The sequence below is a fragment of the Micrasema longulum genome, unplaced genomic scaffold, assembly GCF_059751315.1.
Source record: "Micrasema longulum isolate JH-2025_06_02 unplaced genomic scaffold, ASM5975131v1 h1tg001772l, whole genome shotgun sequence".
In the NCBI taxonomy this organism is placed as follows: domain Eukaryota; kingdom Metazoa; phylum Arthropoda; class Insecta; order Trichoptera; family Brachycentridae; genus Micrasema; species Micrasema longulum.
In genome coordinates this window covers 176380-201563 of record NW_028278947.1, presented here as the reverse complement: position 1 = coordinate 201563, position 25184 = coordinate 176380, and the positions used below count along the sequence as shown (strand labels likewise).

Genomic DNA, 25184 nt, shown 5'->3' with positions numbered 1-25184 from the left:
GTATCTTAACGGCCGTAGTGAACGGTGATGCAGTGGACAGCCGTCGTTAACAACGTCGTGTTGATAACATTTAACAACACCGTTTTCCTAAGAAACCACTCTCTAGTCACCGTTACGACGTCTGTCCACCGCATCATCGTTCACTACGGCCGTTAAGATACGGTCGCCGCTGTACTAGGAAACCCAAGCTTAAGTTTCGTTCAATAAAGTTCGGCAGTAGGTCTTTGTCAAATTTTGGCCATTCCGAATATAATAAACTGCCCAATGAGCTAAAACATGAAAAATAGAATAAAAAACCCAGAAGTGTCGCAATCCAAGAATATTTCTTAAGTCTTTTTGATATTGATAATTATTAATGTAATTTATATAGATAAGGTACACATGTTTATGTTACTTATACAAATGTGTTTTTTTTTATGTACGGTCCAAAATGAATTTATTTAAATAACTCCTGGGAGTATAATATGTACATTTAGTATTTTATGTTTTACTTTTAGTAAAAAAAAATATTTATGTATTTGCATTTCTGACCATATCCAATCTTTTGTCGCCACCTTTTTATTCTAATGTAATCAATATTTTTCTATTTAAACGTAATATAAATTAGTGTTTGAATTATTTTTCACCCGTAATTAAATATTGACGTTGGATGTCAAGAACACAAAACTAATTTGTAAAATAAATTATTCTGGCTCTTGATAGAAAGTAAATGACGTAAAAAACTTTTAATTTATTTGCGAAAAAAGGTGAGCACTCATATTCAACTCCCTCGGCTCTTTCCACGCTGAAAAAAAAATTGAGTGAGAGTAATTGAGTCTACTTTTTAGTATACATAATTCAGTTTCCGAAAAGTTTTTCTAGAAAGAATCTCAATTTCCAATCAAAAGAAATTCCGTTGAAAGTCCCATTTAGCCGAGTGGTCTGAATTTTTGTTGGAAAGGAATTTTTATTAGCTGGAGGTTCAAGTTAGTCACTTAAATCGACGTTTTTCATTTCAATATCCGTCATTTTGGCCCTTCAGAGTTAGGAATCCTGCCATGTATATTATGCTAGAAGTAAATATTTCGTTCAGTATTCTTTGATTAAAAAAAAACACTTTTTATATTTGTTTATTTATTTTACAAGAAAAAACCGTCAATAATGGTATTACAAAATAAAAAAGATACGGTTTAAAGACTGACCAGTGAAGAATCTAAATAAATCATTCATACGAAATTTTGGCAGAGAAAGGGGTGTGTTTGTGTGTATTTGTATGAAAATAAGTGTATAGGGTGTGTTTGTGTGTATTTGTGTGAGAGTAAGGGTGAACATGATAAAATAGCAAGTGGGAGCGTATCGCAGAAAAAAAAAGAGTTTGATTTTTTTTTAAATAAATTAAGGAGCATGTTAAATAAATCAATATATTAAAAAAAAGGAAAGGGAAAGTGAGTTTACTGACTGCATAATACATGTGAACAATAAATGTCTTGAACATGTAGAATAATTTGTGTATCTAGTAAACATGTCTTCAAGAGATGGAAGAGTAGAAAAAGATAGTGAAAGGAGATTGAATGCGGGTAACAAAATGAACGGCGCACTAAGCACAGTAATTGCTTATAAAATATGTCAATCGAAGCTAAACTGGTAGCGCACAAAAAAGCTTTAGTCCCAACACTTATGTTTGATGTATGTACATAACCGAGTATCGCACGCAACTATACTGGCTCAGTATCAGGCATAGAAGAAACATTCACATTCTATCACTTCTTCACAATATTTTAAATAATCCCACTTCGCCTGTTTATCTGAGAGAGCTCTTCCAACCTCTTTCACAACACGGACTATCTCTTCGTTTTAGTAACGAGAGAACCCTTTTAATACCCTGTCATTGCTCTTATTTTCTTGCCTCCTCTTTCACAGTAGTAGCCGCTCGATTGTGGAATAATCTACCTATGTCACTATCTAAATATTTAGATTGCTCCTTTATCCTTCTTCTTTCCTTTCCATTCCCTCTCTTCTCTTCATAGTATAGTGTTAATTTTTTAAAAATATATTTTTATTGTGTTAAAATTTGTTTTTCAATTTTTGTATAAAATTGTAAGATTCAATAAGTCCGTGTATTTGTAATTTTCTCAAAATGAACGGTTTGGGTAGGTAGGAAGAAATTGCTTTAAGGCAATATGCCCGCTCTTATCTGTATATATATTGTATATGTATATAAAGTGTCAAATAAATAAATAAACATGGAACTGGAAGAGGAAGGATGAAAGCCAAGTGAATGTGGTTGTAGTGCGATCTATTAGACAAATGTGTGGGAAATCGATGTATGACAGCGTTATGAATGATGAAATCAGGCGAGAGTGTAAATCTGAGTCAAGTATAATTGACAAGAACAAGAAAGGGTCTCTGAGATGGTTTGGTCAAGTAGAACGAATAGACGACAAAAAATGGTAAAACAAGTATATATGGCGAAAATGAACGGTAACGTGAGACGAGGACGACTAAGGAAGACGTGGCGTGATCAGATAAACCAAAATCTTAAGTTTGATCATGTCAAAAGCAGATAAAACCGAAGGGCATTTATGACAATATGGATAAATGTGGAAAAAGCTAGGAATGTATGCCAGGATAGACGTATATAGCGGTTCATCCTCTCTGTCTAGCCCCACGGGCAAATGACGTGATGATAGTAGTAATAGTATTAGTGAAAAAAAAGCATTATTGTTTTATCAAAGAACGATAGAGGATGGAGTGTTGTGCATAGTTAGTGTTACAGACTGGCAGGAAAGGGGACATTAAGATGAATTTTGGATATTGGGTTAAACGAGTCTACTTTATTATGGAAAAATTTATATAAATAGCATAATTCATATAAAGTGCGTGTATTTTAATATAAAATAAACACCGTGACCTGGTTTTACTGTTACGTATAGTAATTATTATTAGTATTAATTATTTATGGTCATATCTGTTTTAAAAAACAAAAAAATTAATTATTCATTTAAAAAACATATCGCGAAAAAAATTACAATAACGTTTCCTTAACTCTATGAGGCTAACAGAAGAAAGTAAAAGTTCATTAAATAATACTAAAAATAAAAATGAATACGTAAACGTATTTTATAAACATTTGGACAACACGCAATAGTATGAATATATGTTTCGCAGCAGTCTCCTGCAATGCTCTTTTTTCTTGAACAAAATCTAAAATTGTACACATTTTGTAAAAATGGCCTTCAATTTTGGGAACTTTATATGTTCATCCAGGACATAAGACTCTCTAGAGGTCAAAGAAGATAATTTCTCTGTTGGGTGCAATTGTTTTCAGGCGTTGCCTTGTAGTATGTGAAATAATTATATAAGAAGAATCCATTAACAACAACAAAGGTTTCAGCTCTTTGACTTCACTAAAATCAACAGATAAATGAATCAAAGAAATACGGATCGTCAAACATAGGAAAAATGGTGAATGTTGAATGTCGCCACTCCGTTCTAAGCAATTTGTAAGTCGCGGCATAAGCTTTTTGATGCCCTCCTCATAGAACTCTCCCACCATCTCCTTCGTCCACTGCAAGACCTGTTTCACCTCCTCATCGGTTAGAATGTTTTCGCCACCCATGAAAATCTGAAGACATTACGTCAAAGAAGTATGCACGGTGGTTTAAAATGTGCCAACCAAACGAGTTCAAACGCGCTTTGGTGGCGTTAACCGTGTGCGGGTGGGCGTTGTCGTGCAACGAACACACTTCTTTTCTCAACATTCCCCTCCATTTGTTTTGAATTACTCTTTTGAGCTTTTTTTGGGTCTCACGGTATCATGCTGCAGTAATCGTCTCTTCTTGAGGCAAAATTAATCAAAATTATCACTTTTCGGTCCAAAAACATGAATGCTTAAATTTTGGCGGAAATAGAGGTTTTAAATTTTTCGGCAGGTAGAAAACTAGTGTGTCACTACTGTGATGACTGTGTTTTTGTCTCAGGCGTGTAATGAGCCACCCATGTTTCATCACCAGTCACAATGGAGAGTCACATAAACACTTTGATCCGTGCAAAAATTTCAACCGGAGTTTTTTTTCCGCGAGAAGGAACCTTATGACAGCACGCCTCGCACTTGGTGGGATTTTTTATTGACATCTTTCACATAAACGAACACTGCAAGGCAAGTTCTGGTACCATCGAGGGTCACTGGTGCTAGTTGTGTTCAGGAGACCCCCACTACCAATCAATGTTAGCAACTTTAGGGAAAAAAAAACTCACAGCACGAGAGCTAAACAGTAATATTACTTTCTAGATATGCCTCGTACATAGATATTCCAATATTATTAATATATTGAATAAAATTTATCTTACGTTGCGTGCTTCCAAAAAATTCTTAAAAAGTTTTAGCCCAACTTGAGAAATAAATCTTTCACCCGACAGATTCCACTCCCCTTCTAAGTTTTGACACATGTCCGATGTATTTCATCGCGTTATGAATTACGATATCGTGTTTTTAATTTTCATTTATCATTTCAGCGAAAAATATTTTTTTCTCGAGGTTTTACAACACAATTGCTCTTAGTCTGGCATGAAAAAATAAATACAAATTGCTTATTCCATTCCTCAAAAAAAGATTATTAAATTTTTCAAGGGCACAAAATAGGCAATCATTGTATACTATAGCATAAACCTAACTTCTGGCACGTAAAATATTTCTGTAATGTGTACAAAATGACCAAGAATAATGCTCCTTACAAAGAATTAAGAAAAGTCCAGAAGGAGCGTAGAATCATATAAATACATCAGAATGTGTCCAAAAAACCCCCCACTCTATTCCAATTTCCCCACGCGCATGAGTGAAGTCACCGCGTAACGTTGTCAGATGGAAAAAAATATAATCATAGCACAAATGTTAGAATATTTAAAAGATGAAGGAATTTATTAATTGCAATTGATTAATCTTGGCACCTTATCAAAGCTGAGAGCATCAAACATCTGAGTTTGATTTTTAACAAACATTTAAGTTCAAGAACGGACGCAGCAGCCTCCTATAGCAAGCGTCTTAAAAATGAAGTGGTGGACCTGGCTTGGACCAGTGCTGCGCATGCCTCAGGAGAACCTCAATCCAAGTTGCCTCTTTTTTCAACCTGCGGGCTCTCGCCGTCCTGGAGGGCCGTTGATAACGATCTTTCGACTTTATTCGGCGGAACTAAGGTGCGCTGGATTGACGTGAAAAAATGCATGGCTGGTGATAAGGTCTCCTGGAAGCAACTGGTGATGTGCACATACTCCACTCACGAGCGGATGTGGAAAAAAAGAACAAGAAGAATAAAAAATATGCTCAAATGCATTAAAATATTTATATCATTTAAAGAATTGAAAAATGAACAAATGAGAATCAACAAATTAAAAACATAAAAGTTGATTAAAAAATTTACTTCAAAAATAATAATACATTACTGTAAGAAAAGCAATATTTTTAAAAGCAATTCTAAAAGAAAATAAAAGGAGTTTCAAAATATAAAAAACATTCTCAGAGTGATTGAAAGAAATAACTTACATTTTATCACACAATCTTTAAAATAAAAAAAAGCAATACTAAGAGTAGATTTCAAAATAAATGAATTTTAAAAAAATAAATCCATATTAACAGAGAAAAAAAATTCAGTCCTGAAATTAAATTGAATAAAAAAATATCAAAATACGTTAGGTAATGTAACAGAAAAGGTACGTATTATACGTATATACGTATTCAACAATGTTTGAGTTTGCCCAAATTCTTGCAGACTGGCTGGATTTCCTCCCACGGAGTTGTTCATATTTAAATTTATTGTAACAGAGAGAGAAAACATTATTGAGAAGGGAATATGGAAGTCTTGGCATTTACAGGGCTTATGACCTGTCATCGGCTTGTTTAAGTAGCCTCACACACTGTGTAACATTCACCATTCTGCCCATGTTTAAACATCCACATTTCCTCAACTTTTCCATCTGTTGACTTTTGTGAAGCAAAGGAGCTAAAACCTATATTGGTGGGTGAGATTCATCCGGCTGAACCAAATCACCTACTTTGCAACGCCTGAAAACCATTTTCCAATTTTTATACTTCTTCTTTTACCAGGTAGTTGATTTAAAAATGTTTGAGTATGTCTAAATGCTTGCAAACTGGCTAGATTTCCTCCCTAGGTAGTTGTTCATATTTAAATTTATTGCAACAGAGAGGGATAACATTATTGATTAGGGAATATGGAAGTCTTGGCATTTATGTTTTCAATGACAATAATGTTTCCCTCTCTTTTGCAATGAATTTAAAAAGTATATACGTATTTTTATTATTATTATTATTTAAAAAAAAGGAGTAAGGACTTTACACTTCGAGTACCGGCCGAATACACATAGAATTTACCCTGTGCCCGGCCCATTTTTGTGAAATTTCATGCTTTGTAAAGGGTTTTTTAAAAGTGTCATCATTATGAAAATACTAAGTTAAATCAATTAAAACTTCTCATATTTATTTTATATAGTTTAAAAAGTAATTTTTGTATGATAGTTTTGCCAACGTTAGCCTTTATGGAGAGTTACATTGCGCATAGCAATGTTTGCACATATACAGGGCCTCACTCCTTTTTGTGTGCTTTGTGTCTTGGAGCCGTGTAAACACGTGATTATAATAACCATACATTGTGTCCCGGTCCAATATTTTCACGTAGTTTACTAGCATCGCCAAAATCCTTATAAAAGTCACTAGATGTCAATAAAATGCACTTTTTTAGGCAGCTGGTAAACCACGTGAAAACACGGGACCAGGACCCAACGCATGGTTATAAAATAACGTGTTTACACGGCTCCGGGATACAAAGTGTTAAAACAGTTATAAAAAATATAATCATAAGATGTGATGAACGTATAGGGTTTCTAATATCAGTAAGGTAGCAGTGAGTCACATCTTGCTGGAGGGTGTGATTCCATAAAATGCTGCGAACGCCCAGTTGCCCACCGGTAACACTACTGACTAGTCCAACTCGTTAGCGTCCACGTCGCAAACCCTAGGCAATGGGATTACACTCATAAAGGTGTGATCACAGCCGAGGAAATGAAAGGCGAGTGTCTGGCGCCTCAAAACCAAAACCAACCAGCTAAGGGAAGGTAACCCCGACAGAAAAATCCACCAGAGAAGGGAACGGGAAACCACTCTGGTCATCTTTTCCCAGAAATCACCGTGGTGAGTACATCAACTGAACAGTCATCCTGGCTGCGGAAATAAGGGTAGCGCAGGACAGAGATTCTTTCGCTGAGTGATTGCCAACGTCGGCGTCGGCGTTGGCGTCGGCGTCGGCATCGGAGGGACCTGACAAGGTTCTGCAAGAATGAAAACGAATGAATGTTAGTGCGTTAAAATTGCACATTTTCACTACCAATGCTTGGTCTTAATTAAAATGAAAGGTGCAGTTTTAGTCCATAAACATTTAAACATTGTCAAAGTCTCGTTTTCTATACAGAAAAACACTTAATCATTTCATTTTAAATTAAAACATATAAATGTAACATAAGACTTTTTATCCTTTGTAACCTTGTACGCTGTTCAAATAAAAGTATAGAGTAAGAACGTAATACAAGCACACAGCACGGCTACGTTTTATTGAATTTATTGGAAAAAGGGATGAAAAGGATTTCCTTTTATTTATTCTTCGTAAAACGCAGAGAAACGTGTAAAACATTTATTTTATGGAAATCGGAAAAATTCAAAACGAATAAAATTAAAAGTTTGCACAATCGCGTGAAAACGGTTTGAATAGTTTAATTTATTTGATCAAAATTGAGCAGAAAATTTGTTTTTAAAGCTTGTTAATCAGACAACGACAGGTCATAAGCCGTGTAAACGTCAAAACTTCACTTCTCAAAAATGTTTCTCTACTCTGTCGCAACAAATTTAGATCTAAATAACTCCCTGGAGAGGATATCTAGCCAGTCCTTAAGCATTTGGACATACTCAAACCATTATTGAATTAACTAAGAGGTAAAAGAAGAAGAATTTTTTTTTTTTCAGGCGTTGGCGCTTCCTAGTAGGTGATTTGGTTCAGCCGGATGATTTTCATCATCTTCATCATTTCTTTTCTGCACCTAGTGGTGCACAGGGCATTGCATTGGTACACCAATCGCAGTATATCTTGATCATTTTTTTCATAAATATAAGATAATCGATCTTACGCCTTAGGTACCAGTCCAGGTACTATGAAATATGTTAGGGTAAAAACACATTTTTGAATAAATATTTCATGTCAACCCTATTGGGAATCGATCTTAAACCTCTTGCGTGGTAGGCAAACGCGTTGACCACTACACTGCGAGGCTGACAAAGCTTTCAGCTCTCTTACTTCACGAAAGTTAACAGATGGAAGATTTGAGGAAATGTAAATTTTAAAACATAAAGATTTTAAAACAATAGTGAAGGTTACACAGTAAGTAAAGTGAGCACTTAAGCCGATAGATCATGATCCCTGTAAATACCTAGACTTCCATATTCTCATCTCAAAAATATTAACTCTCTCTGTTGTAACAAATGAAATTATGAACATCTCCCCAGAGAGAAAATCCAGCCAGATTGCAAGCATTTGGTCATCCCCAAAACATTGTCGAATTGACTGGTTTGGAACTTGGAGATTTAAACCATAAAATTTAAAATAAAACCTTTTTTTTTAGTTGAGACATATAACTATATTCTTCATCCGCCTAGACATAGACGAAACGATCAAATGAAGAAAAGCACGGTTAATCAATATTCAAAAGGTAACAATACCACTTTAAATAAAAGTGAAGTATTGTAAATAAATTTCAAAGCCAAAATCAAGGGAAGTTTATCACAAGAACCCTTACAGGGCACTGCAGATTGAGCAAACACCGCGCTAGACTGAACTCTTACGAAACTTCTAGATGCAGGTTCTGCAACGCAGATGAGGAAACTCCTCTACACATTCTGGGTGAATGTGGTGCTTAACATTATAAAAGGAACCTTACCCTCGGAAGAGCACTGGTTCAACCTGAGGATGTTAAAGAGCTCAACCCCTACCTAATTGCCCGATACTTTACGGATCTGGGCCTTGAGAGGGATATTTAGCAAACTGTAAGCTCTCGCCTTCCAGACAGAAGCCAGGCTCTTTATAAACCTGGGCTCGGAGGGCAAAAACTATTCACGGGGACCCGTCACAATAGATATTCAAAGATCGCAGTGACGTCTGGAGCTTAAATAGCGCTGCAACCACCTCTAAGAATAATATTTAAATCAGGTTATGGTCCTGTGGCTAGTGTCTTGGACTCACGAACCAAAGGTCTGTGGTTCGAACCCCACTCTACTTCAACTTGATTCCCATTTTCTAATTGTGACTTATTTACAATTCGTTGAAAATGGCTCTCAAAATTAAATATTTGGGTAAATCAATAGAACGCAAATATTCATTAAAAAAAATAAAATAGTCGACAGTTTTCAAAATTTCCTCAAAAATATAATGTTTTTTGTTATAGTACTTGTCTACATGCGTATCGTTTTTTCCGTTTTATTCTGAAAAATTCCAGCGTCGCATAGCATCTGCGAGAATTTTCAATTTATTTTCTTGACCTACTGACCTGCTTCAGAGCCGCAAAGCCTATGAAGTTCGTTTACCCTTTCAGTCCGGGTGGTCTTTTAAATACACCGGAAAAAAGATATATATTAACTCACGCACTGCCAAAAAAAGTCTTAGTTATTTTTTAACTCTTGTGTGGCTTCACACTAGTGTGCGGCTCCACACTCGTCTTCATACGAAATACGACTTGATATGTACATCTTTTTATCTTTTAAAGCTATGTATTAAAATTACAATTATAGTTAATAATATAATAAATAAAACAACTTTGTTTTTAACCACTAATTTTTATTTTTCACCGACCGGTTTTAAAGCAAACAAGCTTCTTCGTCAAGGTTTACGTAACCAATGAATTGATTCCTTCTCGCTTTTTTAATTTCTCAAATTTCTAAGTTGTCAAATAAAAATATTTTATTTTCAACATGAAGTACTTTTAATCCAGTGTCTTTATTGAAATTATGATTATTTTCTATCAGATAATTTGCGAATTCAGAAGTTTTATTATTATTTAAGCATCTTGTTTTTTGTGTTTTTTTACTCGAATATTAAAGTTTATTTTTGTTTTTCCAATATAGATTGAAACTTAGAAATCTAAGAAATTCAAAAAGCGATTCATAATAAAAAAAACAATAATTAATAACCAAATAAACAATATTTCTTTTAGTCCTCTCCTGTCTTACTTCGAAAATAATGATTTCAAATTACCACCCGTGTAAGGAAAAACCACTTGATTTATTGGGTCCACGTGTAGTATTTTGTGAACATGATAGAAATAAAATAAAAAAGGAATCGATTCATTAGTTACGTAAACCTTGACGAAGAAGCTTGTTTGCTTTGAAACCGGTCGGTGAAAAAAAAAAATTAGTGGTTAAAACAAAGTTGTTTTATTTATATTATGCCAGACCTGGTTGAAGGCAAACGTCTTGGCTGCGCAACATAAGAGTCTGGACGTAACTGTGATGTGTGGAAGAATTGTTCCGAACAGTGCAAAACAGAGAGGTCTTTTTAAAAGATTTCCACCGTCGGCGATACCTCACATGGCACAAGAAAAAGAAGAAGCGTGATTTAAATACAAAAAAAAAATTCTTTGCTATGCTTAGAATGAATGTGACGTCAATACAGAAGTAATACTGTATAAGAGAGAGCACGAAGATATAACTTATAACAAGAAAGTCAGAGACGCTGTTCTGTGGCCGGTGTTTGTGTGAAAGAAATTTAGTCAATTATTGGTACTGAGCGGAAAGGGAGGGGTGCAGGCATGTAGGATGACCAGCGTATTTAAAATTTTAAATTTATTTCAATGTAACATATCATAATTATATTTTTATTTTTATAAATTAGGGAAAAGGAATTATCAAACAGTATGTCTGTAGCGTAAAACTCATGATCTTACCTTCATATTATAAAATTTTTCAAGATTCTCAGCAATTCGTATACCAATACAATACCCTATGCCCCACAAGTGCGGAAAAGTAATGATTATGATATAACCAAAGTATCTAAGGATTTACTTTTTTTGAGTTTGAGTTGTTATATAAAGTGTCAAAAAAAATACATTTAACCGCCCTTATGTAAAGTACAAAAAAGTTCAAATGTGACGTTGTTCAACGATCATGTTAATGGAGTGCAATATTTTTTTTATTTTTTTTGAGAAGTGAAATATTTGGGTTCTCAAAATATACCCAAATATTTTAGTTCTGGCGGCCAATTTCAACGCACTGTAAATAACTCAAGATCAGAAAATGGATTTTTATTTGTCGACAGGAAACAATTCAAGTCTTAAAGGGTTACGGCGTTTTTTTCCTCATTTTCATTAAGTGTTAGACCCTCATTTGAGATGTCAAAGAAAAAAACCTACCAATAATGGTCGGCTGAAGGATATATTTTAATTAATTATAACAGCTCGTTTCTGTTCGTGTTTAACAGAACCAGATTAGATGAGTGCATTTGACACCGTGGCTACTGTCAGGTAAAAATTCTGAAAAGGGGAATCAAGTGAAGGTTTGTCCTCTTTGCAGTGTAGTTTTTGATGTATAGCCTACAATGTTGGAGGTCTTGGGTTTGATTTCTGTATAAGGTTACAATAGATATTTGTTTAGAAGATGGTTTTACATCGCAATGTTTTACTCCATGTCCATGGGCTAGCACCTGAAGCGTCAGATTAATAACCTTGCCTTAATATAGCAGACATTTCTATTTTATGATTTTTTTAAAATAATTTATTATGGAAAAATAACAGTTGTTGTATAAAAATACAAAATATAAAAAATACTAGATACATCCAGTTAAAGTTTTTCACAAATATAATGATAGAACATGTTACACAGTAAAGAGAAAAATAATATATTATAAAAGACATGAGAAAAAAAAGAGCTCGTAAGAAGGGATGAGGAAAAAGAGTTGAGGGGTGGAGGAGACGAATTTTCATTTTATAGTTGACCAATTAATAATTTTGATAGCATAATAAAATAAACATATTTGAAGGAACATTAACTTATTACACACTGATAAATGTTTCATTTTACTGTGTTTCATTTTTTTTTTGAAAGTAACAAAATTTTGTTTTAAAAATAATTTAATGGGGACAGAGTAAAATTAATTTAAAGCAGCTACGATAAATAAACGAGTTTTGAACATAATTTTTCTTGGGCAATGAATTATAAAAAAAATAACTTTTCGTGTTGACTTAACGGGACAATTGATTAAAATACTTAGCATTTACTTTACCATTGCAGTGTTTTATGCTCCATTATTTGCGGATAAATGTTTGATATAAAGATAGAGAAATGTAACCAAATATTGAATAGTACTCCAAATATAATATTTGATAAAATTACTTGTAATATTTTTAATTGTTCAAATTGAATAAAACTGAAAAATTAAAAAGTTGTTACTGAACAAATTGAAATGATGGGTAGTAAAATAAGACAAACGTAATGTATATTTAAAAAAACTAAGTGGTATTGTGAACTTCAGAATGATGAAATCGGTAAACCATGCTCTTGTTCATTCACGTTTATCATACTGAATAATTAGATAAGATAGAGTCTTAGACAAACATAAAACTATTAGAAATACCTCTAAAATTAATGCTTAAAGTTATATTTGAAAAACCCTTAACGTACACCTCCATATTATTATTAAGAGAAACTTAAATATTGGAAATAAGAAGACTGTATTGTGTACAGACTTTGAAATTTATACACACGCAAAAAAACTATATTTATAACGATTCAAATCAAACCAGTAAGAGGCTTAACCTTAAAAAATAGAGTACCCCTGTGTAAAACTTGACTTGGATAGAGATATGCACTCTTCTTTGCTCCCAGACTATACAATGTATTTATTAATAATGTTAGAGACATAAAAAATTTAATTCGTCCTACTTTTAAAAAATACGCAAAAAATGGGTCATAGAAAAATATGTACTTGATTTCTTTAAGTAAATTGCTAGAAAAATATGTATTTTTTTGTTTTTGTACAAACATATATATTGTGTATTTTTTAAAATTATGTGAATGCTTATATATGTGTATGCAAGTTTGTGTGTATATACACCAGTTGCAAATTGTGATTTTTTTACACGTAAGCTATAAAAATATATATTATGTTTGTACCTACTTAGAATGTACATAATATAATGTAAGTAATATATTCTATAAATTCATATTTTTTGTGGTTCTGTTTGATACAACAACTCTCATTCACGAAATCAACTCAAACGACGTAATTTCGTGATATATTATATTATATTGATATATTATCCATTACTCTAAAATACGAAACTCATTTAAAAATTAATAAAAAACAGCAATATGAATTCAGTCGATATTAAGTATTCAATTGAAATGTCAACTGGCCGGATTGTTCTAGAAATTAATATGTCCTGCAATATGATGCATGAAAGTTATTATGGTCTTATGTCAAAAATATCATCTCAAAGGAAAATAGCCCTTAAGAAATAATGTTTAAAATATAGTTTTCCGAATCAAGAATCTTCAGATAATTTGTGTAATCTGCAAGTTTAATCTAGGAGAAAAAACCCGCACTGGGGTAAAAACATTCAAAATATAGTATACTTATTAGTATGAAAAAATAGGCTGGAATAATCGGCTAGTTCTGCGGTTACGTGGAAATAATTTAAAATAAATAGTCATTTTTTATTTGTTTTTCTGTAAATAAAGTTACAGTAAAACATTATTATGGTTAGTCAAATATAATGGTAAGCTACGCATAATCGCTTATATACACGGTTTGCCCCTGATTTACACATGTATAGGGTGTATGGATAAGTCTGTGTGCTTATTTGTATCAGTATGTATGTGTTATTTTGTTTTTAAATTCGTGCTGTGACGTTAAACTGATAAAACCAATATATCTATGTACAGGCTTTGCCAATGGGGGATTTTTTGTGTTTATATTTTTTAAATATTTTTATTATTCATATGTACTGTAAAACTTTGTAATCATAAGAGAAAAATTCAATAAATTTAAAAAAAAGGAATATTATAATTTCTTTCGAACAAACAGTTCATGGCGCAATACGAGACAATATTTATCTCATTCACTCACATTAGAATCGCATTCAGTTTATCTTGTCATTCCGACGAACGCTGTTGGAGTGGCTGAATTTTTTTTTGGTTGTCATAGAGAAATTTTCTATGTTCACATTTGTATGTACCTTTATGAGCTCGAAATAGTTTTTTTTAAAAAAAAAAAGCGTGATAAAATATACAAATAAAAATATATTTTATTTATCACTAATATGAAGAACATTTTATGGAAGGGATACAGAAGTCCAGACATTTACAGGTCCTATGGCCTGCTATTGACTGACTAAGTGGGCACATTACACACTGTGTAACATTCACTATTCTGTCTGTTTTTTTATTCGGTATTAAAATAGTACAGACATCATGAAATATGTATGTCCTAATATTATAAATATTTAAAGCATTAACTTTGCGGTCAAACGTTTTATTGAATGTTATTAAATATTTGTTTATAACTGTTTACCAACTTTTCTAGGTCTACCGGTTTCACTGGCATTTTGGTTTTGACTGTTTGTGCAGCAACTATGGTGAAGGTGTATAGTGGGTTTTGCATGTTGGTTTAATAATTGGTGTTTTGACGAAGATACGGGTGTTAAGTAAATAACAGCATTTATCGATACTATTCCTGGCTGATTACCTTTTTTCCCAACCTTCCCATGACCCATCTTTATGGTACCTACCTAACATAAAGATAGAAGATATTCAAAATTAGAAGATTCGAATTTAGAAGGAAAACCAAACTACATTTTTATTTCACATAAAATCGGATAAAAAGTGGTTGGAATCGTCGCGCGTCATGGAAAACATTGTAACTTTTTATAGTTCATTTCGTCACCCAGAGCCAGAAATTAAAGAAAATTCAGAACATATTAAAGGTAGGTATCCATTCCATGTTCTTACTCTTTCTCAAATATTTCCCAATCACAAAACTGAATGAAATTCGATTTTCATTTACATTCCGCCTTTTCGTTAACAACGGGTACGTCTTGAAGCTAGTCGACATTGAAAAGTGAGTAGGTGGTTATAACATACATTATAACAGACGTGAAGAACATTTTATAGAAGAGTATGTAGAAGTTAAGAAATTTACTTTACAAGGCTTATGACCTGTCATTGGATGGTTTAAGTGACCACTTTACACATCGTGAACATCCATATTCCTTAAATTATTTAATGTGTTTATATTTGGGAAGATAAAGAGCTGAAACTTTAATTAATATAAATTTATCTTTTGTTTCTAACAAGTCATTTTGCAAAATTTTGATAAAATTGTAATACCACTGTTTTGTTTGTTAAAAAAATCTCTCTATAATTAAATAGTGTGAACTGATTCCAGAAAAATTAAATTTTTTCTTTCGGGACAAAAAGTAAACACTTTCGAATTGAACCTTAAAATCCTTCGTCCTTTATCTCTTACACATCCTACTTGTATAATCATCCCTTATCCCATGGATGCTGTAAAATCATCTAGATTCAGGTTTCCGCGCAGGCGCTCTATCTATTTCGCAAATCCACCCCCGACGGCGTTTCAGTAGAGCGTCGCGACGCCCCTTGACGGGACGTAGACGTCACAGATAAAGGCTCCATTTGTTAAGCCTCCGTTACGGTTTCCTGTTTTGAAAGTTTACCCTTGTATGTTTCGCTTGTGTTAACTAGACATAAACTATCTCAACATAAAAATGTATAGTTTGTGAAAAAAAAATAAGTGATCCAATAATGTGTAATAAATTAATTTATTCAAGTGATGTTTATTGAGACATTATTAAATAATCAACATTACAAGTGATTATTTTATCTTTTAAAAAAATATTCAAATAAAAACAATTATTTTTTCGTCATTTATTTTTGTTTTTCTTATTTTATGGATGGAGTGAGGTAAGATTGTAATTTATTTTAAAACTTACATTCCAATGTTGTGTACCGATGATTAAAAAAAATAAAAAAATAAGTAATAAATATAATATTTTTAATAGGTTTTTGATCATTGCATTTTCAAAACTAAGTCCCTTGTTTATATTTTAAGAAATTTAAGAAAGAAAAAAATACAAGTATACTTTATTAAAAAAAATATTTCGTTTTCCGCAAAGTAAAATTTTATTTTAGTTATGTGTTTTGAATTAAGCATTTACAAAAACATTTTTATTGAAACCCGAGCGTATATTTTTATTTGATTAGTTATTTTTTTATATTTGTGTCCAGACGAATGAAGAATACACTTATGTGTGTGAAATGGAACTAGGATCTTGGACTTGTGTTTTTGACGCGCTGGCTCACGTTAAGAAGTGTTAATATTTTTAAGATTATTTAATATTGGGTTGTGATGCCGTGACTAATGTTGCAGAATAACATATCAGAGAACCAAAGTTTGAACTCTACTCGTACCCAACTTGAATCCCATTTTCGATTAGTCAGTTATTTACACTTTGTTAAAAATGGTCCAATGTTGAAAAATTTTGGTTAATCATATTAACGCAAATATTTTTGAAAGTTCCCTTAAGGGTGTTAAAAATAAACGTATTTAAAAATTGATAAGACTATCAAAACAAATATTTCAATTGATTACAACAGGAAAGGAAAAAAATAGAAGAAAATATGCCTAGGCATTTACAGGGTTTATGACCTGTCATTGACGTTTTTAAGTGACCACTTTACACACTGTGTAACATTTACCATTCTGCCTTTGTTTAAACATCCACATCCCAAACTCTTCCATCTGTTGACTTTTGTGTAGTCAAAGGGTTGAAACATTGATTAAGTATAACATGTTGTACTTTTGTATTTATCAAATTGTGATATGTGACAATTTTTTTAATCAACTTTCGTGTGAAGTTGAAGAAACTGACATGTGACGTTGTATTACGATCATAATGAAGACGGTGAGTTTTCCTGACATCTAAACACGCTAAACATCCACAAACATGGTTATCCGGGAACCGGAAATCTATTACAATGCCATAATAAATTGGTTGAACACGCGTTCACGTAAACCTGTTAAAACAAAATTTTTTTCGTACATTTTTGAGAATAATCGTTCTACAAATGAATGCGCAATCAAACGTAGTTATGCAGAAAGCAGCCAGTCCACAATTTTGAAAAGGTGGGAAGTTGATGTTTTTGGGTGTTGTAAGGTCAACTCCATGTCATACTAAAAACTGCCAGTTAGCTTTCATACAGAAAACTATCTATCTATCTACTTCTGAAAATAGTGTTGATCACAAAAACGGTATTTTTCTGTTTGCATAAAACACCTACAGAACTAGGAAAACCTTACGGTACACATGCTGATAGGAAGATTAATGCCTCTAAAAATCTAATAAAAGTGGATAAATACATTCATTTTATAAATAAATCAATTTTAAAATGCGTATTATAAAAAAAAAGATTTTATACAGAATTTCAACTCATGCATTCAAAGATTGAATAAGGATCGGTCTATTTTCTACAAATTGCAAGCTTTATTTTTTTTTTTTATTTTACATTTTTATTTACTACCTTTAACAAACGAATGTAGTGAATCATTACAAATTAGTTCCCTTAATAATATAAACAAAATAATATTTTCAATACATAATGATACACTATACATTAGACGTTAACAAGGATTAATTATTTTCTGCAAAATGTACATCTAAGGTTATGGTTGACTGATAAAATAAAAATTTGAGTAAAAAAAAACAAATGCATGCATTGTTTATCCCTTGTTTAAGTAAAACATATTCCAACTGTTGTGTATATTTTATTATTTACTCTTTTCACAATTCAATTCACTTTTCTATGGCTGGCAGCATTCTACATTTATTTAACCATTTAAATAAACTCGTATATACGATTTACATACATATGACGAGGGGCATATTGTCTTAAAGCATAAAGCATTAAGGAGTTAAATGTACATGGACATATTCTAGGTTAATTCTAGGTTCATGCAGAATGTAATAATTTAATACAAAATTTGAAACAAAAAATAACTAAACATTTTAATATACTATGAAGAGGGGAGATAGGATGGGAAGAAAAGAAGAAGAAGAAAAAACTAACTCAAACACTGAGATGACATTTCAATCTTGATTTAAATGTAAACAAGAAAAGTTTGTCTTTAGCATTACTACGTGTAATTCTTACCGCGTCTAAGAAAACATTCATCATGTCCTATTTTCCATCGCACTGAACTTCCCTATTTCCGATCATCAACCCCCTTTATTAATTTTAACTTCTAATTAATAACATTTCCTCAAGGGAAGAAATAAGGGCATAAATCTAATTAGTAAACCGGTTGGTCTAGATCCTGACCTCTTGATTAAGTTTAGTAGTCTTCCTCGCTCGTCCTTTGAAGGGTTTGGTCTCATGTTAAGTAAGACGTAGGACTTAAGTGATGGCAAGAAGATTCCTCTATTCGTCTGACAAGATATACGTGAATCAGAAATGTTCTAGAAGTGTCAGTTTCATAATAAATTGATAATGTATATTTTCCACTCGAAAATGTTTTCCCTCTCTGTTGCAACAAAGTTTAATCTAAATAACTCCGAAGAAACAAAATCCAGACTGTCTGCAAATAATTAGACATACTCAAAATATTGTTGAATTTATTAACCGGTATAAGAAGAAGTATAAAAAATAGAACATTATTTTCAGGCGTTGCCTAGTAGGTGAATTGGTTCAGCCGGATAAATCTCACCCATATGATAATGGTTACAGCTTCTTTACTCCACAAAAGTCTACAGATAAAAAAGTTGAGGAAATGTGGATTTTAAAACATAGACAAGATATGTCCAATGTAATGACAAGATATACGACATGGTGAATGTTACACAGTGCGTAAAGTGGTAAAATAGTCATAAGCCCTGTAAATTATTTAATTTTTATTTAAATTTTGTAGGAATGACGCCAAAATAATACGTATGCATGATATTTTTTTATTGATTAAGAAATAAAAATTCTCTAATTGGCTCTTCTGTAGAATTTGTTATACGTCGTTTGGTATTATTTCCTTTCCAGCGGCAGTATGTATAGTAGAACTCCGTTTATCCGAACTCCAGATATCTTGATTGCCAAATATCCGAATCGTAATCCGGAAATAAAAACTGATCGGAACCAGCATGAACACGATCACAATACTAGAGAAAAGAACAAAATTAGACTTCCATTTAGGAAAAAGGCAAAGTCACAAAATTCAATTTTATTTAAAGCAATTAAAATGTATTACGAGATGGAAAAAAATATTTATGAAGAAAAACATATCAAAATTTAAAATAATCGTCAAGACATATGTAATAAACAATTTATAAATTAAATATATTTGCAATGTCATTATTAGAACACACATAACAATATGTATGATATGTGTGCCCTACTTTAAGATTTAAATAAAAATAAAAAAACTCTCATAAAGCGTATACTCGTACGGGACTTCGCTGCTCGGAAACGAATTTCCCCGTCAAAGCAATTAACTTTGCTAGATGTGTTTATTTATTTTTTATTTATTAATTATTTATTTTTGCTTAATTAAGTAAGTTAAAAATAGTACATCTTAAAAACTAATATAAACTTTAAATAACATTTCAATTTTTCATTGAAATTTCTCAAGAAGATATTTTTTCAAATCAATTTGAAATTTTTCAAATTAATTTGAAATATTTCAATTCTTTCAATTTCTTTAATTTTTTCAGGTAATTCATAAGCTTTAATCCCTCGTACAATAAGTTTTACGATTCTGTTTTTCTCCTCATTGGTATTTTTTTTTTGTCCCTACTTTCATATGTGTGATATGGTTGGTTTGGTTTTATTATGTTTTTAATTTTATCCATCCCCTTACTTATTTTATGTTTTAAAAATTATTCCAAAATTTTTAAAGTTTTGAATGTGATTCTGATTGGCTTTTTTATTTCAAAAGCAAGATAAAAATTATCTAAGAGTAAATTTTGCGATTCTTTTCAAAGGTTAATGGTTAATCCAACTTCACAAATTTCTTCTTACTCGAATTAGGTTTGGCACTAATTAATCGTATTCCGGATAATTGGAGTTTTACCGTATTTAGTTTATGGCTTTTTTATGTTATATTATCAATTGATTCGAAAATCTTTTCATGAACATTCTATGGCAATGAGTTTCGATCCTGAGCTATGTTGAAAATTTCCCAAACTATGTGAATATAGCTTTTCCAAGGACGAATTAATACAGTCTTCCTTTTAATTATAAGTTTGGTGCTTAAAGCTGGATTTAAGCCAAGAGAATTCACACAATCTGTGGCTATGATAATATAATTTTACGAAATTCAATGACCAACTTAAATACAGAAGACTAATTACGGTGTCAAGGATAATTACTCTCTTATTTTTTTAGCCTAAAAAATAATGAATTTAAATTTATAGAGTTCATTTAAAAATAACTTATATTAAGTTCGAGTTTGTTTAATTTAATATATAGATCATCATCATCATCCCCGTTTTCACACTTAATGGTGAATAGGGCACTGCATTGGTACACCAATCGAAGCTTATCTTGATATTTTTTTGTTACATGAAGGTAAAATGATCAGTCTTACGCTTCAGGTACCAGTCTAGGGGCTAAAAAATATTACAGTGTAAAAACACATTTTTAAATAAAAATTTCATGTCAACGATGCCGGGAATTGAACCCGAGACTTCTTGTAAAGTATAATGATTGTGATTCTTTACAACTTACATCAGCAATCAGACAAGAATAATGCATGGGTAAACTAAATTATATTTTAAGTAAGGAAGTCAGTCCAGACCTCTCCTTACTTTCATACAGTACCTCTATGCTTTCAGCCAGCTCAGTGTTTTGAGGAAGGGCCCTTTTGCCCTAGTCGGTTGGGTTAGGTTAGGTTGGGTTAGGTAAGGTTAGGTTAGGTTAGGTGAGTCAGTGACGACCATAACTCCGCGAGGGTTAGGTTAATTTTTAAAGGTTATGAGAGAACTGACTTCCCACTCGACGAATGAAAGACACCAATTGCATGTAAACCTTTATTCAAATACACACATGTTAATTGATCATCATAAAGGACACAAAGATACATACAAAGCGGACATTTAGTTATAAATTAACAACTGTAAAGAACGAAAATTTAAATTTATCGACACAATAATTATCGTATCAGTACGCCCTATGTACATAGCACAAATTTTTATAAGTGCACATTTTAGGCGATCGCTATTTGTATTAATAGATTTTAGGGAACATTAAATGAAATTAAGAAAAAATAATAAAAATAATTATAGTGTATTAACAAAATAACAAAATAACAAAAACTTTATCTACTACATACACACTTAGGAAATAGATTTCTCTGGATCATGTCTAGTTCGCCTAACTAGGTACAACCTGTTTTAAGGCAGACATTTTTATGCAAAAATAAACAACAACATTACTACCTTCTAGTTAATTGACTAATCAGTTGTACAATATTGATTCATACTATTTATTATTAAAGAATGTATTTTGAGTAAATTTTCCGATTTTTTCGACCTAAACCCAGTAACCAATTTTTATCAATATTTAAAAATTGAATCCGGGTCATGGTTTAACAATGTTCCGGTAACATATTCAATATTTTAGGGCCCAGAAACCTAGAATCTCTTTGCCCGAATTCCGAGTTTGTGATAAACCCCGTGACCCATCCTCTAGTTTGACTTCTTGTAGTGTGTGTGTAGAGTGTTCCTTTTGGGATTCGGTAGAATAATTTGCCAATGTTAGATTATGTCCAAATGCTTGCAGACTGGCTGGATTTCCTCCCTAGGGAGATGTTCATATTAAAATTTATTTCAACAGAGGGGGAAAACGTTTTTGAGAAGGGGATACGAACGTCTAGGCATTTACAGGGCTTATGACCTATCATTGGCTGGTTTAAGTGGCCACTTTACACACTGTGTAACATTCAACCTTCTGCCCATATTTGAACATCCACATTTCCTCAACCTTTATCACGCTAGTGAGATTCATCCAGCTCAACCAAGTCACCTACTAGGCAACGCCTGAAAACAATTTTCCAATTTTTATACTTCTTCTTTTACCAGGTAGTAATTCAACAATGTTTGATCATGTCCAAATGCTTGCAGACTGGCTGAATTTTCTTCCTAAGGAGTTGTTCATATAAACATTTATTTCAACGAGGGAAAAGATTTTTTAATAGGGAATATGGAAGTCTAGGCATTTACAGGGCTTATGACCTGTCATTGGTTGGTTTAAGTGGCCACTTTACACACTGTGTAACATTTCAGGTGTAAGGTTTCAGCTCTTTTACTTCACGAAAGTCAACAGATGGAAGAATTGAGGAAATGTGGATGTTCAAACATGGGCAGAATGGTGAATGTTACACAGTGTATAAAGTGGCCACTCAAACCAGCCAATGACAGGTCATAAGCCTTGTAAATCCGTAGACTTCCATATTCCCTTCTCAAAAATGTTTTTCCTCTCTGTTGAAATGAAGAATTTGCTTAATTTTATTTATTTATTTTATTTTATTAGGGAAATCAACAGTTCTACATACATATTTTTAGTAAACAAACAAATATAGTGTATAAACTCAGAACTTATAACAGATTTCCACATAGTATACAAAGTTAGTAAAGAAAATATATTACAAATCAAATAAATACATACAATTTATACGTATCAAAATGTCTCTTTCATGTTCTCAATAATCAAAGATTTTTTAAATATTAATTTTAAGAACATTTAGTTACTGTAAATTGGGCGGGATAAGGACAAAAATGCTTGAAGAGAGGATAAGGAGGGGAGGGGAGATGTACATATTTATTATTATAATGTCTACTTAGTTACATAATACATTTTTAGTGTAAAAGTATTATGTAACAAACACAAACAAACAAAAACAAACATTATTATATATTAAAATATTGGCACAGGTAAAGTTTTAGAAAAATATTAAAATTGAAAAATAGATCAACTATGGACATTTGCATGGGCTGATATTAAATACAAACTACACTTTAACTTCATTGATATGTAGAGACCTCCAAGATAATTTGAGCTCGAGAACAAATCATATTCGATATTTGGAAAATAGATTTATTTAAAAGTAAATTACAGGTGTTATGATTTTAGTAGATAACTTTCTTCTTGTCCTATTTAAATGTCAAGACATCTCACCAGTAGCTATAATAGGTAATAAAATCATGTTTGCCCTCGAATAATCCATGTCTGTATTATTTCCCAAATACTAACATCGATATGGCTCGACCAAGGTTTGTCGTACAACATGCTAAAATTGGGTCACTATGGAAAGCGATACTGTTTGAGACAATAATGGATACTGTTTGAGACACTATGGAAAGCGATACTGTTTGAGCAATGAATGAATTCTGTATAATAGTAATTAATTTTTTTATTTATCAGTAGTGAGACTCACGTCAATGGAATTTTGATGGGATACCTGATACCGTCATTTTGGAAATCTGATAAACCATCAGTATTGAAAAGAAATTCAAAAATTTGGTTGACAGACATTGGAAGTAAGGAATTGGAGAATTTATTGAGGATAGTAATCTAAATATTATGCTATCCCATTGAATAATATATAAATTTATTGTATTTTCGCATGTGCATATATATTGTGTATGTATGTGTGTATATATATGTATATGCATGTATATGTGTGTATATATGTATGTATGTGTATATGTATGTATGAAGTATGTATGCTTTATATTTACATATTTATTTGTATTTTTACATTTAATGTAAACTGTAATTTTTTTTCTTTTCTTCTCTTTTGGGCTATAACTGTTTTTTTATTTCTTCAATATTGTTTTTATTTATAGGAAACACATTTGAAAACCATATTTGCCGCAACAAATCGGTTTCTTAGAACAGGCATTTGCCCATATAGGAACCGATTGCAACATTAGGCGTATTAATATTTCTGGCTTGCCGACCCTTCATATACTGAGCCTAGTCCTAGTACAAGCAGAATTTGCCAGAATGTTTTTTGTGCCATTTTTGTAACATTGTATGTTTAAACTAATAAATGAATAATGTATGAAAAAATGAATGAATACCGTTGACGAATGTGTCCGCAACGTTACACTAGAAAGGAGGAAGATCCCAGCTGTATTTATGCGTAGGCTACGGTAGGTAGCCTGTAGGTCCTTCTGCTTAGTTACAGAAAAGGTGGGATTATAGTACGAATCCCACGCACCTTAGATGATGAACAAAACAGTGGGCAGTAATGTTTTTATAAAATGCAAATGGGATAATTGGATGGGGATGATTAAGCAAATAATAATTGCACAAAAAGCTTTATTAAAAATTATCTTAAGAGTCCCAATCAGAACTAGCTCCCTCGGTATATTTGAAAATCTTAATGTCAAATCTATAAAACAACTTTATGTTAAAACTTTGTAACTATACGCACGTAAACATTATTCTCTACCTTCCGTTTCAAATACAAGAGTTACTAGATACTCCACCCTGATGCTGCAAAAAAATAAAATAATAAATACAACCTTCGGTCAAAGAGGATTGACCCTCTACTCGGTTAAAGTGTACAATCCACTTCCATTATCAATAAAGACAATTAGTAAGTTCTCAAAATATAAAATTGCTTTTAAGAAATGGAAAGTGGAGGTGGGTTGCGCACGGATCGATGAGTGGATCAAGCCAAATATGTAAAATGTATGCACTGTTTATGATTGTTTTTAAATTAGTCTATATGAATTGGTTTTATTTTTTATGAATGCTTTTGTTATTTTATTTTTTATTATGTTAATTATAATTAGGTTAATTGGATAAATTACGTTTTTTTTATTGTTATTATTGACTTTAAATGCTTTTCTTAATGCTTGGCAATTGCGATGGAAATCTTCCCCTTCAGGGAGGGTTACCTTTCTTTTTTTTCCTTCAATCCGTCAGCGCTTAGAATCTTTTTGGGTTATCCCCGATCACTGGACTACGCAGTTTTTATCAGGTCATGGTAAATTTAATCAAAAATTATTTGTTTTTAATATTGTCGACTCCCCTTCGTGCTGCTGCGGATATCCTAACCAATCTTTTGAATACATCCTGTGGTCTTGTC

The 25184-nt window shown here is 32.1% G+C and overlaps 1 protein-coding gene across 1 annotated transcript in view; it reads left to right on the top strand.

The window, feature by feature from the left end:
* The first annotated feature begins 15659 nt into the window (after nucleotides 1-15659).
* The window catches only part of LOC148274047 (lachesin-like), a 122993-nt gene continuing 113468 nt past the window's right edge, over nucleotides 15660-25184 (top strand). Inside the window, exon 1 of the mRNA XM_088237705.1 lies at nucleotides 15660-16006. The gene's annotated coding sequence lies outside the window, so the exon portion shown is untranslated. The remainder of the gene's footprint in view (nucleotides 16007-25184) is intronic.